Raw genomic sequence first — 14,185 nt, 5'->3', positions numbered from 1 at the left:
GCTCGGATCTGATTCCCACCAAAATTAATGTGGTTTTTTTTTTCCTCTTGTTTTCAATCATAAAAATGTGAGAAGGGCACAGTAACCTTGGAAGCTTTTAAAGTTACAAATCTGAAGCCAGATTTTTTATTTTTTTTAAATTTCATAAAACTTCAGGCAAATATATATATTTTTTTAAAATATTTTGGTTTTCTTCTGAGCATCTTGGCCTTGGGCAGTCCTGGGCTTAAAAAGTGCCAGAATGCTCCCAGAAAAGCTGATTTTGTTGTATTTCCACATTTACTGGTGCCATGAAGTGGTAAAACAGAGTTAATGAGGAAGAAATATTAAGGAATAGGATGTTTGGAGATGCAATTGCCCAAGTACTTACTAAATGAACCTGTGACTTTTAAGGACTCTTGTCAGCTATGGAACATGAAAAAAAAAAAATAAAAATTTTATAGTGTTTATTCATGTTACAGGCACCCAATTTCATTAAAGATTCCAGGCTGAGTCCAATAAGGATGTGAATAAAAGTAGAAAAAATATCAGAGGAAATTCTGTTTTCTTGAATTGCAATGGGTTCTTACTCTTTAATACATAAACAACTCCTAGGACGTTATTCCTCAGTATAGGCTTTGATTTATTTTGCACTTAATTTTATATTTATATTGCATTTAACTTTCTTAAAATTTTTATTGCATTTTAACAGCAAAAAAAACCCCCACTTTTTAAATTTCCTGAGTATGAAATTCTACTGCATGTGATGAAACAGCATCAGCAAAAGTTCCTCCGTGTGCTTAACCATCGTGGCTGTCAACATTCAGGGGAATTTCCAAGCAAGGCTTGGGATTTGTTATGGCAGTTCCTCAGAAACTGGGATGTGGTACTGGGATCCTTCAAGGGAATTGCTGTGGCTGAGCTCAGAGGGGACCCACGCACCAAGAACTGGACTTTGGTCATGTTGGAAAAGGGGCTGGATCTGGCTCAGCCCCTGAGGAGGGGCCAGGATGGAACTGAAGTGGGAAAAGCCAAGGGATGGTGGAAAAGATGGATCTTCTGGGTAATTTATAGCCATATTCGGGGAAACTGATGTGATTTTTCATCCCCAACTCCCACTCCTTTCTGCGACAGCCAGATGTGTCATTCCCAACCGAGGAGTTCTCTAAAGTCTCTGGTTTCTGCTCTTTGGAGGTGTTTTAGTCACTGCTGGAGGAGCAGTTTGGTGTCACGGAGTCACCAAGGCTGGAAATTACCTCCAGGGTCACATCCCATCCAAGCCTTGCCAAATCCCTGTTCCAAAGCTCCACATCTGCTCCTTTTGGTGACTCCAGCACCACCCTGGACCAGGCTTAACCCCTCCTCAGTGAAGAGATTTTTCCTAATACCCAGCCTGAACTCCCCTGGCACAACTGGAGGCTTCTTGTTGGATTTTGCCCTTTTCTGACCCAGAGATGGGGCAACTGAGAGGCCTTTTAGAAAATTCTATTCCATTTTCAGTTTCATGAGAAGGCTGAGACAATACAGATGTTATAATTCAACTATTTCCTAATTACAATACACTATAAGTGTAAGTATCCCACACCTCTCCTTGTGCCATCATCTCCTAGAAGAGTCTGAACCCCCCTCAGCAAAAAATCTGGTAGCAGAGAGCGGCCTGGATCAATCCAGAGCTCTCTGGACATTCCTGCTCCCAGGAAGTGGGGAATGAACCTGAATTAAGAGTTGCTTTCTATTGTATTTGCTGGGAAATGCCCTGATGAAGGCAGGAATGATGCATCTGACTCCATGTTCTCAGAAAACTAATTTATTACTTTATAATACCATATTATATTAAAGAATAGTATACTATACTGTACTAAAGAATACAGAAAAGATACTTAGTGCTAAAAAGATAATAATGAAACTCGTGACTCTTTCCAGAGCCCCAACACAGCTTGGCCCTGACTGGTCAATGAGGAAAACAAATCACAGCAGAATGCAGTGAAACAATCACCTGTGGGGAAACAATCCCCAACCACATTCCACAGCAGCAAAACACAGGAGAAGCAAATCAGGTAATTATTGTTTTCCTTTTCTCTGAGGCCTCTGAGCTTCCCAGGAGAAAAATCCTGGGGGAAGGGATTTTTCAGAGAATGTGAATGCCACAGATTTCTCTGTCGTTATTCCAGGGAGTGGGGAATGAAGCTGAATTAGGAGTTGATTTCTCTGTCATTTTTCCAGGGAATGGGGAATGAACCTGAATTAGGAGTTGATTTCTCTGTCGTTATTCCAGGGAATGGGGAATGAACCTGAATTAGGAGTTTATTTCTCTGTTGTTATTCCAGGGAGTGGGGAATGAAGCTGAATTAGGAGTTGATTTCTCTGTCATTTTTCCAGGGAATGGGGAATGAAGCTGAATTAGGAGTTGATTTCTCTGTTGTTATTCCCTGACCAGCAGGGACACAGAGGGGAAAGAGCCCAGAGTTAAACACTTCCTTTTAACCTCACATAATGAGCTTTTTGTTGGTGTTACTGTCATGTTCTGAGTAATCTCCTGCCCTGGCACCCCACCTTTATCCTGAGGAAAGGAAAAGCCTCTCCTTGGAAGAACGGGAGCTCCAGTGAACAATGCCAAGTGCTGTCTGTGCTCAGCATCTCCGTAAGAGCTGAAAATTCCAACAAAAGCTTTTGTGTGAGTGGCGTGAGAAAGCTCTGTGCTTGTGGTGATGTCTGGAGAGTGAACCCATGGCAGTTTATCCCATAAACAAAGCAGGAACATCCCTGCAGTGACATTGGCTGCTCCTGGTCCTGTTTTACACCCATTAGGACAGGGAATCCTGGAATGGTTTGGGCTGGAAGGGACCTCAAAGGCCATCCAGTGCCACCCGTGCCATGGGCAGGGACACCTCCCACTGGCCCAGGGTGCTCCAAGCTCCAGCCTGGCCTGAACATCACCTCAGATTGGGGCAGGTTGGGCACTAATGATCATTTTCCCCCATTTTTGACCTCATGCAGCTGGATCTGGTGTGGGAAATCCAGGACTCCTGAACAACTGAGCAATATGATCAAGCAGAAGCCATTTATTGTCTACGTGGCACACGCTTTAATAGGTTCTACAAACTGCTAAGATCCCACCTCTTGATCGGTGCCTTTGCCTTGCTCCCTCGTTCTCTGCCTCCATTCCTCAGCCTCTGTGATGGGTGCAGTCCAGGCGTTTCACAGGCCTCTGCTACCCAGTTCTTGCAATCCTGGCATTTGGTTTCTCAGCTTCTTCATTCTCATTTTAGCACAGATTCTGTCTAAGTAACCTTGATGAACTCCACAGTGCCCTGGGACGATTCTGATGAGAACAGCCACGGACGGTGTGGCTGGTGCACACCGAGTTGTTCAGATACGTGCTGCAGTCTGGCATTCCAGGGAATGCTGCAGCCCTCAGTGCCCTGCGGGAACATCCCTGCCCACGAGCAAGCCCCGCACCAGCAGGCACCAGTTACACCAGTGCCTGTCCTGGGCTGTGGACAGGCAGTGGAGCTCGCCAGACCTGGAGTCATGCTAGAAACCTCATTTCCACTGCCAGCTTGCCCTGATGAACCCCCTTGGAATGGCAGCCAGCCTGTGATGGGAGGGAAATCGGCAGCCAGGTCACCCAGAGAGCTGCCAAGATAAGGACTTCTCCAAACAGCTCTGTTTGTCCTGCAATTTATCCAGTAAATTGCCCTGTCTGAAAGGATTTGATGGGATACGGATCACGGCTTGCAGCGTGTCCCCAGCTGCCACGTGTGCCCCTGTTTGAACCAGAGCAAACCTGAGCCTCAGGAGGTGATATTTGAAATATCTGAAATTTATTCAGCGCAGCTCAGAAAATCAGTGCTGAGAGCAAGCTGCCATGACAGCGGCGTTGGCCAAAACTTTGGGCCACAATTTCTCTGCCACCTCGTTGTTATTTGCACTTGTCAGAGTTTCTTTGGATTCATAATTCCCTGGAGAAGTTTTGTCAAGAAATAGTGAGGCCGTGGAGATCAGTATCTGTCATTCTTTTTGTTAAAATCTTACAATTTAACCCCCACTTCTGTGCCCTTTCTAAACTGAACCTCGGAATTTTATCCAAGAGTGGGTGGAGTTATTGTAGGGGATGAAGCATTAAAGAACTTTTTGTTCCAGTCTGGCATCCTGTGCTCCTGCCTCGTCCTCACAACCACTGCCAACCACTGGTGGGCACACGCACCCAGATGGCAACAACAGGTCCCTAAAAATCCATTTCTGGGGGCTGGGATGCATTTCCTGAATGTTTCCTTCCCAGTCCTTACTCCCGTACGCGGCAGGGACACACAAGGGCACCTTCCCTCCCTTCCTCACACTCTGCTCTGTTTCTCACACGAACTGAGCTTTTTTCATCACTCTGTGAGAGGAAACATCTGAATTACATCAATTTTTTTTCGTGTCTGTGCTTTGGTGCCACCAAAAGCTGAGGTGGCAGAGAGCCTTGGGGACACACAGGGGGACACACACCTGTGCTTGGAGGTGCCCAGGGACGACAACAGATGCACACAGAGAAGGGATTCATCATTTTCAACCTGAAAGCTCTCATTTCTAATGCAAAAATAGAATAAATAGCATTTTTCTTCTGATCAGGAATGTGTGTTTAATCCTTTCTGTGAGCATTTCTGAATCTCTCCCTCAGCCATCCATGTTTTTCATCCAAGAACAACCAGCTGAGCATCAAACTCCGTGTTTTACCCAGGAGACTCCAAATGTGAGGCTTTGGTAGCAGGCTGCAGCTCTTAAAGCCATTTAAAGCAGTTTTGGAGACGTTGACATTTTCCCTGTGACACCAGAGCGCTCAGGCTGAGCTGCCTCAATTAGCAGTTTAGTAAATGATTAATTGCATGGGGCTGGCCAAGCCATTTTAAAACCTGCATGAATATTAATAAATCTGTTTTGCAAGAGGGGAAACAGAGGAGCCAAGCAATGACAGAGCCACGGGGATGGGATGGGCTGGGTGGGGAAAACGTGGGATTGGTGCTGAATTCCAGGGGCAGGTCCCAGGGGGAATTTGGGAGTGAGGATCAGTGGGGATCACTCGCCAACTTCCCTGGGAATACAGAGCCTAAAACCCAAACAAGCCAAGTTTTACTGAGTTGGGGGAGGAATTAGGAGAATTAGGAGTGATTCAGAGGCCACATCATCCCTCTCGTGCCCCAAAGTGACAGTGGCATTTCAGGCTTCTCAGCACATCACGCTGTTCAAAATTTAGAAATTAATGTAATTTGAGGATTTCAGTGTGGCTGAAGCACTTCAGAGAAGTTTTGCAAAACTGAAATTTACCCTTGCAAATATTTTGAACAGCGCTCTGGACTCCAACTTCCCTTTGACACAGGGCTTTGCTCACCGTGGACCAGGACAAGGTGAAACAGAGGAAAAGCTTGGGGGTAGAAGCTGAAGTGATGGCAGAGAGTGAACAAAGCCAGGCCCCTGCTCTCCACAGCTCCAGACATTTTTATGAAGTCCTTAAGATAAGGATTGATTGCAGCCCGGGCTGCGGGCTGAGCTGTGCCAGGTCTGACGTTGCTGACTAATTCCCCTCGCTGGTTCCCAGCCACCGGCTCCACATTTGCGTCATCAAAGGCGCTGGGTCCGAACAAGCGCGGAGGAACCGCGGCTGAAACGTTCCCTGTGTAAGGAGAAGGCTTTGCTGCTCTCAGCTGTATTTATCTGCTCCCATTCCCACACCCGCAGGCTCAGACCCACCTCCATCCCCTGGCCCTGGGCAGGATTATCCCTGCTGCGAGGAGAACAAGGGACACCTGTGTGCCCCTGGCATCTCCGTGTTCCTCTTGAACGGAGACGAGGAATTGGGCTTGAATAGCTCCTTTAATACCCTTTGAAGTCAGCAGTTATTATGGCAAGAAGAATCTTGTTTACTTTACCCTCCCTGCATCTTGGGCAATTGTCTCTGGTTTCCTCATTTTGGGTGTCTGACAGTGCTGCCCGTTTTCCTGGGGGGGGCAGGAAAGAGGTACAGGACATTTTATTCTCTGTTTTGTCATCCTGCTATCCTTCAATGAGAAATTCTGCTGTTGACAACTCAGCTGTGCTGTTCTTGATGCAGGAGATCCCATTGCTGTTGCTTGCCAGTGGAACTGTGCTCAATTTCATCTGTCATTTTCAACAGATGCCAGGTTTTTAACCCTTTATTCATTTTTTTCCTTTCAGAAAAGCAGATTTCATGCACATCTCACTTTTAAATATTGCAGATTTTCTGGCAGCAAACTCTAAGAGTGTTAGGTATTGCAAGGATGAGAGAACAAAATTGTAGTTGGGCTCCACTGTATCCATAACTCTCAACAGATGCCAAGTTTTAACCCTTGATTCATATTTTTCCTAGTGCTTTCAGAAAAGCAGATCTCATGCACATCTCACCCTTAAATATTGCAAATTCTCTGACACCAAACCCATTGCAAGGCTGAAAGAACAAAACAGGAACACTGAGAAATGACTGCTAAAAATAGAACAGTCGGGAGAGAGGAAGGATGTGGGAGGAAAGGAGATGAAGGAGAGATTATTTCAAAGCTTTTAGTGAGGCTTTGAGAACGAACTGTCAAAACCCTGCACAACAGAAGGTGAGGCACCTCCTCAGGATGAGCCAATCCAAGGGAGATTTGTGCCCTCAGGTTTGGAGAGAGGTGAGTCAGTTCTGTTAGAAAAAGCCACAGAGCCACCGAATGATGCCTTAGGATTTTAGCTTTTGTATTTTTCCTCAGATCCTGTCACTGCCCACCAAACCACCACCATCAACTCCCTCAATCTTCCACCATCCTGGAGAAATGAGCCCTTTGGCTGGCCTTTTTCTCCTGGCAGTAAAATAGTTTTCCCATTTTGGGCAGACACAAAATTCCTCTCCTCTAGGCCTGGCAATCAAGGACACGTCCCTGCCCCAGGGCCCAGAGATGGGAACCAAAGGGAGTTGAGGGAGCGAACTTGGGGTCAATGACTTCATGACCTGGAGCTGTAATTGGAAGATGAACCCCAAAATGCAAAAAAACTTATAAAAGTGTGAAACTTATAAAAGTGTGAAAACCTGTGAGTCCATTTTTGGGTGTAGACCCTGGGTGACTTTTTCTGCCCTAAATGTACCTGATGGCCCTTTAATAAATAGAAATGCTTTTTATTCCCTTAATTTTGTCTGGTCTCTGTTATTAGCTAGCCCCAAAAGGCATCACCAAGCTCCTGTCCCCTGGCTGTGACAGTGCTCAGAGCTGAGCAGGGACAGCTGATGGCACAGAAGTCTCTTCCCAACTTCCCAGGCGCTCCCGGTTTCTCATTACCCAGGGGGATCTAAAGCCCCCTGGAAAGGTCTCTCCTCCCTGGGGTATTTCAGGCATGGAGGGAGGGATTCACTGACTGAGGGCAAACTTTGGATCATTTCATAACAGCCTAAAACTTAAGCAGAGAAAGCTGAATTTCCAAACTTCAGTGGTTTTGTGGAGTGGATTTACCTTAAAGCATAAAATCTTGGATTCCTGGAATCATTTGGGTTGGAAGGCGTTGGAACCCTGGCTGCTGAGAATTTGAGACTTTCTGTGCTGCCAGGCACTGACCCCCAGGAGAACTCTGCTTTTGACCTGAGGCCCTGGAGAAGCTTCCAAAATGGAATGACAGAGCTGGGATTGTGGTGTGGAGTTTGGATAGAAGTGTGTGACATCACAGGGTGGGAAATTTGGAGTTTAAGGTTTTAGAATATAGTAATGTATATAAAGCAAGATGGAGGTTTTGGGGTGGAGGCTGGTCCTTCTTCTTCACCTTCTCCTTCTTCTTCACCTTCTTCTGCACCTTTTTGTTCTCCTTCTCCTCCCCCTCCTCCTTCTCCTTCTCCTTCTCCTTCTCCTTCTCCTTCTCCTTCTCCTTCTCCTTCTCCTTCTCCTTCTCCTTCTCCTTCTCCTTCTCCTTCTCCTTCTCCTTCTCCTTCTCCTTCTCCTTCTCCTTCTCCTCCTCCTTCTCCTTCTCCCTGGGTTTGGGTGGTTTTGTGTACCTGGATAAAAAGTCCACATTGCAGAGCACAGGTGGTTGGTTATTGGGTTGAAAGTAAAAATAATTTCGGTGTCATTTCTTAATTGGACATTTTATCTTTAAAAGGCCTTGGAGAGAGAGAGAGGTTCCATTTTTACCTTGTTAGAGAGAAGTGCTGCAGAACTCAAGGATTGTGAGACTGTAATTTAGATAAGGACTAATAAATGTCTGAGCCCCAACAAGAAGAACCGTCCTGATTGAATCCCAACCTTGGCTGAGAAAAGAAGCAAAAGAATCAACAGGAAGGGACCTTAAATCTCATCCCATCCCCCTCCGAGGACAGAGACACCTCCCACTGTCCCGGGCGCTCCAAGCCTTGGGCCCCTGCAGGGATCCGGGGACAGCTCCTGTGGGAAGGCTGCACCAGGGGCCGTAAATCAGAGATAAAGGAGAACGCAGGGCAGAGATCAGGATCCAGCCCTCGCTCTGGACCGGAGTGTCCCGTGTGGGAGACGTCACTGTCACTGCAGTTCTAACGGCATTTTATTACCTGGTGATTAGGGCTAGACGGGAACTGCTGGTTCCTGATAATCCCATGTTCCACAAACCCTCCCTGGAACAGCCGTTGGACTGCGTTTGGGAAACATGTGACAATCATATTTAAAATTAAATTAATAATAAAATAATAAACAATTTCTCTTTTGTATTTGGTTCAGCTGCCTCGAGGAACAGCGGGTACTGGAGCAGAGAAATCACCTTTGAGCAATCAGCTTGTGATTACTGTACAAGCCCCTTCAAGGTCAACCTAAATAATTCCATTTTTCCATGTCAGTACTCAGCTGTTTCGGTAGGTTGGGACAGGTGAGGTGCTTGGGAGATGAGGATTGGAGTTTTTACTTTCAGAGGTGGCTTGAAAATGCCTTTTTTTGTCTGTTCGTGCCTGTGGAAGGGACTCTGAAGGTGTGCAGCTGCCCCTCACTGTAAGGTCTGGTTTTGACGGATTAATTAATGAATGTATGGGTCAATTAATGAGGGCATGGATTAATTATTGAGGGTATGGATTAATTAATCCACCTACTGGTGGTGTCTTCCAGTAGGTCTGGAAGAACAGGAAAAATAACCAAGCGAAGCCTCCTCTCTCCATTGGCCCTTTGATGTCAGAGAGGTGGCTCAGGGCAGGGCACAGCTGGGTCCCCTCGGTGTCCCTGTGCAGGGGACCTGTCCTGCCATTGTCCCCAGGCTGTTCCTGTGCCGGGTCTCTGTCCTGCTGCTGTCCCCAGGTTATCCCATGCCGGGTACCTGTCCCAGCATTGTCCCCTCGGTGTCCCCAAGTCAGGTACCTGTCCCAGCATTGTCCCCGTCATTGTTCCCATGCCAGGTACCTGTCCTGTTGTTGTCCCCCCGTTGTCCCCTTGCTGGGTACCTGTCCTGCCTTTGTCCCCAGGCTGTCCCCATGCCAGGCCCCTGTCCCAGTATTATCCCCAGGCTGTCCCTGTGCCGGGTCCCTGTCCCAGTAGTGTCCTCAGGCTGTCCCCGAGCCGGGTCCCTGTCCTGCCCTTGTCCCCAGGCTGTCCCCGAGCCGGGTCCCTGTTCTGCCCTTGTCCCCAGGCTGTCCCCGTGCCGGGTCCCTGTCCCGGGCCCAGGGATGCGCTCCCCCCGAGCTGTGCGCTGGGCGCTGCTGCCATCCAGAGCCTGCTCGGGTCCGCTGCACTCGGGGCTGCTCTGCTGCTGCCAGGTAAGGGCAGGGAGTGAGAGATGCCAGAAATCGGGGTGAGATGCCAGAAATTGGGGTGAGATGCCTAAATCAGGGGTGAGATGCCAGAAATCGGGGTGAGATGCCTAAATCAGGGGTGAGATGCCAGAAATCGGGGTGAGATGCCATAAACCAGGGGTGAGGTCCCAGAACAGCCTCAGTTCCCAGCCACAGCTGGAGCTGCCTCTGCCACACCTGGAGCAGGAAGGTTGCATTTTGTGTTTTGTGTCCTCTCCTCCCCCAGGCTGGCTTCAATGAGGGGAACGTGATCTCATCAAAGAGAGCTGCAGGAGATCCCTGCTCACAGACTTGCATTTTTATCTCATTATTATTGAAAAGCTCATTATTATTAAACGTACATTAAATGGAAATTCAATGTCTCTTCTTATTAAATGTATATTATTAAATGAATGAAAAGGAGGATTAATTGTGGCTGCTGGTTGTGGAGATGGTGAGGGAAGGGAAGGGAAGGGAAGGGAAGGGAAGGGAAGGGAAGGGAAGGGAAGGGAAGGGAAGGGAAGGGAAGGGAAGGGAAGGGAAGGGAAGGGAAGGGAAGGGAAGGGAAGGGAAGCCCAGATTTACTGCTGGTGTCATTCCATGACACTTCTGTGCTTTGGTCCATCCCTGCACGTGCCCCTCGTCCTCACGGTGCCCTGTGCACGTTCCTGTGGCATTCCTGGTAATCCTGGAGCTCAGAAAATCTCTGTGGGCCCAGAGAGCCCCAGGTCTGCCAGGGAGGTGGATCCAGCAGTAACTGCTCTTCCTGCCGTGTCTAATCAATGTTTGGGAATCCACAACGCCAGAGCCCACAGGAGGGAGCCAAATACTTTGTTCTCAAGGAAGAAGAAAATCACCTTTGTGTTCAGTCTTCATCGGACGTTCAGAGGTGAAAAGGAGGAAAAAACGATTGCAACGTTTAAAAACATCAGCGGAGCTTCATGTAGAGGGAATTCAGATTTTTCCTGGAGATTACCTGAAAAAATTCAGGGACAAAAGATCACCCTGAGATATTTTATACAATCACATCATGGAACCATGGAATCCCAGAATGGTTTGGGTGGGAAGGGACCTTAAACCCATAGAGTGCCACCCCTGCCACGGGCAGGGACACCTCCCACGGTGCCAGGTGGAGACAGGAGGGCTGTGCCAGAGGCAGGGAAAGCAGCCCGGGATCTGGGAACTCCTCATGTGCCTTGTTCTTATTTTTTCCTTCTAAACAAAGCTTCAGTTTGGTTTGTGGCTGTTGCTGGATGAGGAAAGTACAAAGCAAGGAAAGCTTTCAACAGGCTAAAAATAAACTCTGTTATTGTCATTTTAATGAATATTTCACAGAAAGATGGGATTTCTTCAGCTTCACTGGAAACACCAGGCACAACTTTTCCAAATTAAAAGAAATCCTTTTTTTTTTCTTTTTTTTTTCTTTTTTTTTTCTTTTTTTATTTTGTATTTGCTGAATGCTGTGAGGTTTTGAGCTGCTTGCTGACATCTGACATTGCTTTGGGATCTTCAACAAGAGCTTGAGCACACATTTGCTTTTGCTTTGGGATGGAGGGACCTTTCCCAGCTCAAAAGCTGATCCCTTTTATCTGCATCCCAAAGTGATAACACCAAGGGACAATCCATCCATCCCTCAGCGCCCAGCTGGGCGAAACACAAGGAATTGCCTGTTCTTGCTTGCTGTCACCATTAAGGGGTGGTTGGAGCTGGAAGTTGGCAAATGTCACCCTTCCCTCCCATCTCCCTGAGTAACGCCAGTGGGATTGAATTCCAAATCCCTATTTCCTGAAGTGGATGGAAAATGGGATTGTGCCTCTCACAGATTGTGCTGGAGAGCTGCAAAAGCATCCCAGCTCCTCCAGGAACACAGCACTTCCACGGGATGCTGGGGAGACAAAACAAAGGGTGTTTCATCCATTTGATCAGTGATAATGAACTCATTTGGGACAGCCAAAGTACCCCCACACACAAAAATGCACCAGAACAAACAACGAGGGAATATTCTGTACATAATTCAGAACAGCCACGGGATGGAAAAGAAAATAGACATGTCCTGGGCAATGTTTTTTCATATGTACAAGGAATACATTCCTTTCCCCTGTGCTGGAGTTATGAATTTGTCAGGGTTCACGTTTTTCCTTTTATTATTTCTCATCCTTAAAGGTCATCAGGCTCTAAAAGCCCGGCCTGGCTGTGTCTGTGCTCTAATCCAGCAAACCCCACTGGGGTGAGGATTCAATCCCCTGAACAGGACTGATGGATCCTCCTGCTGTGCCCTCAGGTGCTGGGGTGAGGATTCAATCCCCTGAACGGGACCTGAGGGATCCTCCTGCTGTGCCCTCAGGTGCTGGGGTGAGTGGCAAGATGGATTCTGGGAACAGCAGGGCTGGGATTTCATGGAATATGTGGCATCATTCAGGGCAGAATTGTGAGATATCTTGAGCTGCAAGTGACCCCTGGGATCATTGATCCTGCACAGACGCCCCAAAATCCCACCCTGGGCATCCCTGGAGTGCTGTCCAAACTCTCCTGGAGCTCTGGCAGCCTCGGGGCTGTGCCCATTCCCTGGGAAGCCTGGGCAGTGCCAGCAGCCTCTGGGGGAAGAGCCTTTCCCAAAATCCAGCCTTTCCCAAAATCCAACCTTTCCCTGATCCCCAGCCTGACCCTCCCTGGCGCAGCTCCAGCCGTTCCCTCAGGTGCTGTCACTGCCCACCAGTCCACCCCAAACCCCCCCCACCAACTCCCTCAATCTCCCGCCATGCTGGAGAAAGGAGCCCTTTGCTTGGCTGTTTTCTCCTGGCAATAAAAGCTGTGGCACAAGAGGCAAACCCCTGTGAACTGACAGATCCAGCACGAAGTGAGGTATGGATCCCGCTCCTCACACAGCCCGTGCAGCGAGGAGATCTTCCTGCCTGTTTCACCCCTCAGCTGGGTGGTTCTGGTGGAGGAGCTGGTGCTGAGTGTGGCATTTCCTCCCTCCCTCAGTCCAAGACGTCGGGCTTGGTGTGCCGGGCGGTGAAACACGAGTGTGACCTGGCTGAGATGTGCACGGGGCACTCCTCCAGCTGCCCCCAGGATCCATCCCAGGGGAAAAGGGAGCTGTGTAAAACCAGGCCTTGCTGCTGCTCCAGGAGAAGCCCTGGATTAACCAGATTTTACCAATTCAGTGGTGGCCAGGGGTGATTTGCTGTAGATGAGGTTCCTTTGCTGAGGAAGGTTCCAGGTTGCAAGGCCCCATCCTTCCCCAGATGCCTCACTCTACAGATCCAGCCAGGGGAGGTCACACAAGTGGTGACTTTGCCTTGGAGCTGCATCTCCACTCTTTATATTCCCCTCTGACACCAGCCCTTGTCCACTGATTTATTGTTTTTAACATTCCCAATGGAAATAGAGACAATTTTTAGGAAAATGTGGGTGCTCTGAGGATCTTCACAAAGGCCAGACCTCCCCGCTTGCTCAGGTCCCCTGTGCTGCTCCTGTTTGTAGCTTTATCCTGGAGTAAACCCTCTTTGCTAAACCTTTTGTGAGCCCCAAAGTCCTCCCTTCTGACTGGGAGGTAGGAAAAGGGTTTTTAAACCCCTTGCATGGTTTGGTACTTTTTTCCTGAATATAACTCATTGATTTTGCTTTCAGCTCCCTGCTGGGAGCTGTTCCGTGCTGAGGGTGATACCAGGTGGGTTGATCTGCAGGTACTTCCAGCCATCCCCAGCAGTGCAAGATCCATCCCTGTGCCTCTGGAGTTTGGTCAGTGGTGCTGGAGAGGGAATCCACATTTTCCAGCGGGGTCTGGATGCACCCCTGGGCCCCTGGCACAGCCCGGGTTTGCCACAATCCCCTCTGCAGAGAAATCACAGCACAAGTGCTGTGCTGCCCCTCACTTGTTATTAATCATCTGCCTGAGTCAGAACTGGTAACCCTGAGCCTCTGCTCTGACAGCAGATAAAGTGAGCAGCCTTACAAGAAAGAGCTTGTGTAAGAGGAGGAGGGATTTGGGAACCTTTTGGCCGAGTTGATTTGTCCAAACAATGCTTTGGACCAGAAACTTTCAGGGAAACGGCACCTTTTGGCCCAAAAAAAAAGCTCAAATCCCTCAGCTGGGAACTACAGCTGGTGCTGAAATCCCATCCCAAACCCTGGAATGGCTGAGCTCAGGTTTAATGGTAAATCCCAGGTCCAGGAGTCTCCATCTTGTTATGATTTCCAGGGAGACACAAACTGGAGAGGGAATCGTGTTCCTGTGAGCAGGGTCATGTTTGTTATTTGAAGCCAGCTAGAATGTGCTGTAATTCATTTGCTTCATTGTTCTGGGGTTTGTTTGCCCTCCTTTTTTATTTTATCCTCTCCCCCCAAAGCAAAAGCAAACACTTGCACTGCTGTGTGAGGGACTGGGAACGTCCTGTCCCCTGGAGGCACCAGTAAGACCGAGATTAATTTTTATCCTGACTCTACAGAGCCAGAATCCCAAAA

This window comes from Motacilla alba, chromosome 22, assembly GCF_015832195.1.
Source record: "Motacilla alba alba isolate MOTALB_02 chromosome 22, Motacilla_alba_V1.0_pri, whole genome shotgun sequence".
Lineage (NCBI taxonomy): Eukaryota > Metazoa > Chordata > Aves > Passeriformes > Motacillidae > Motacilla > Motacilla alba.
Note: the sequence above shows the minus strand (reverse complement) of the source record.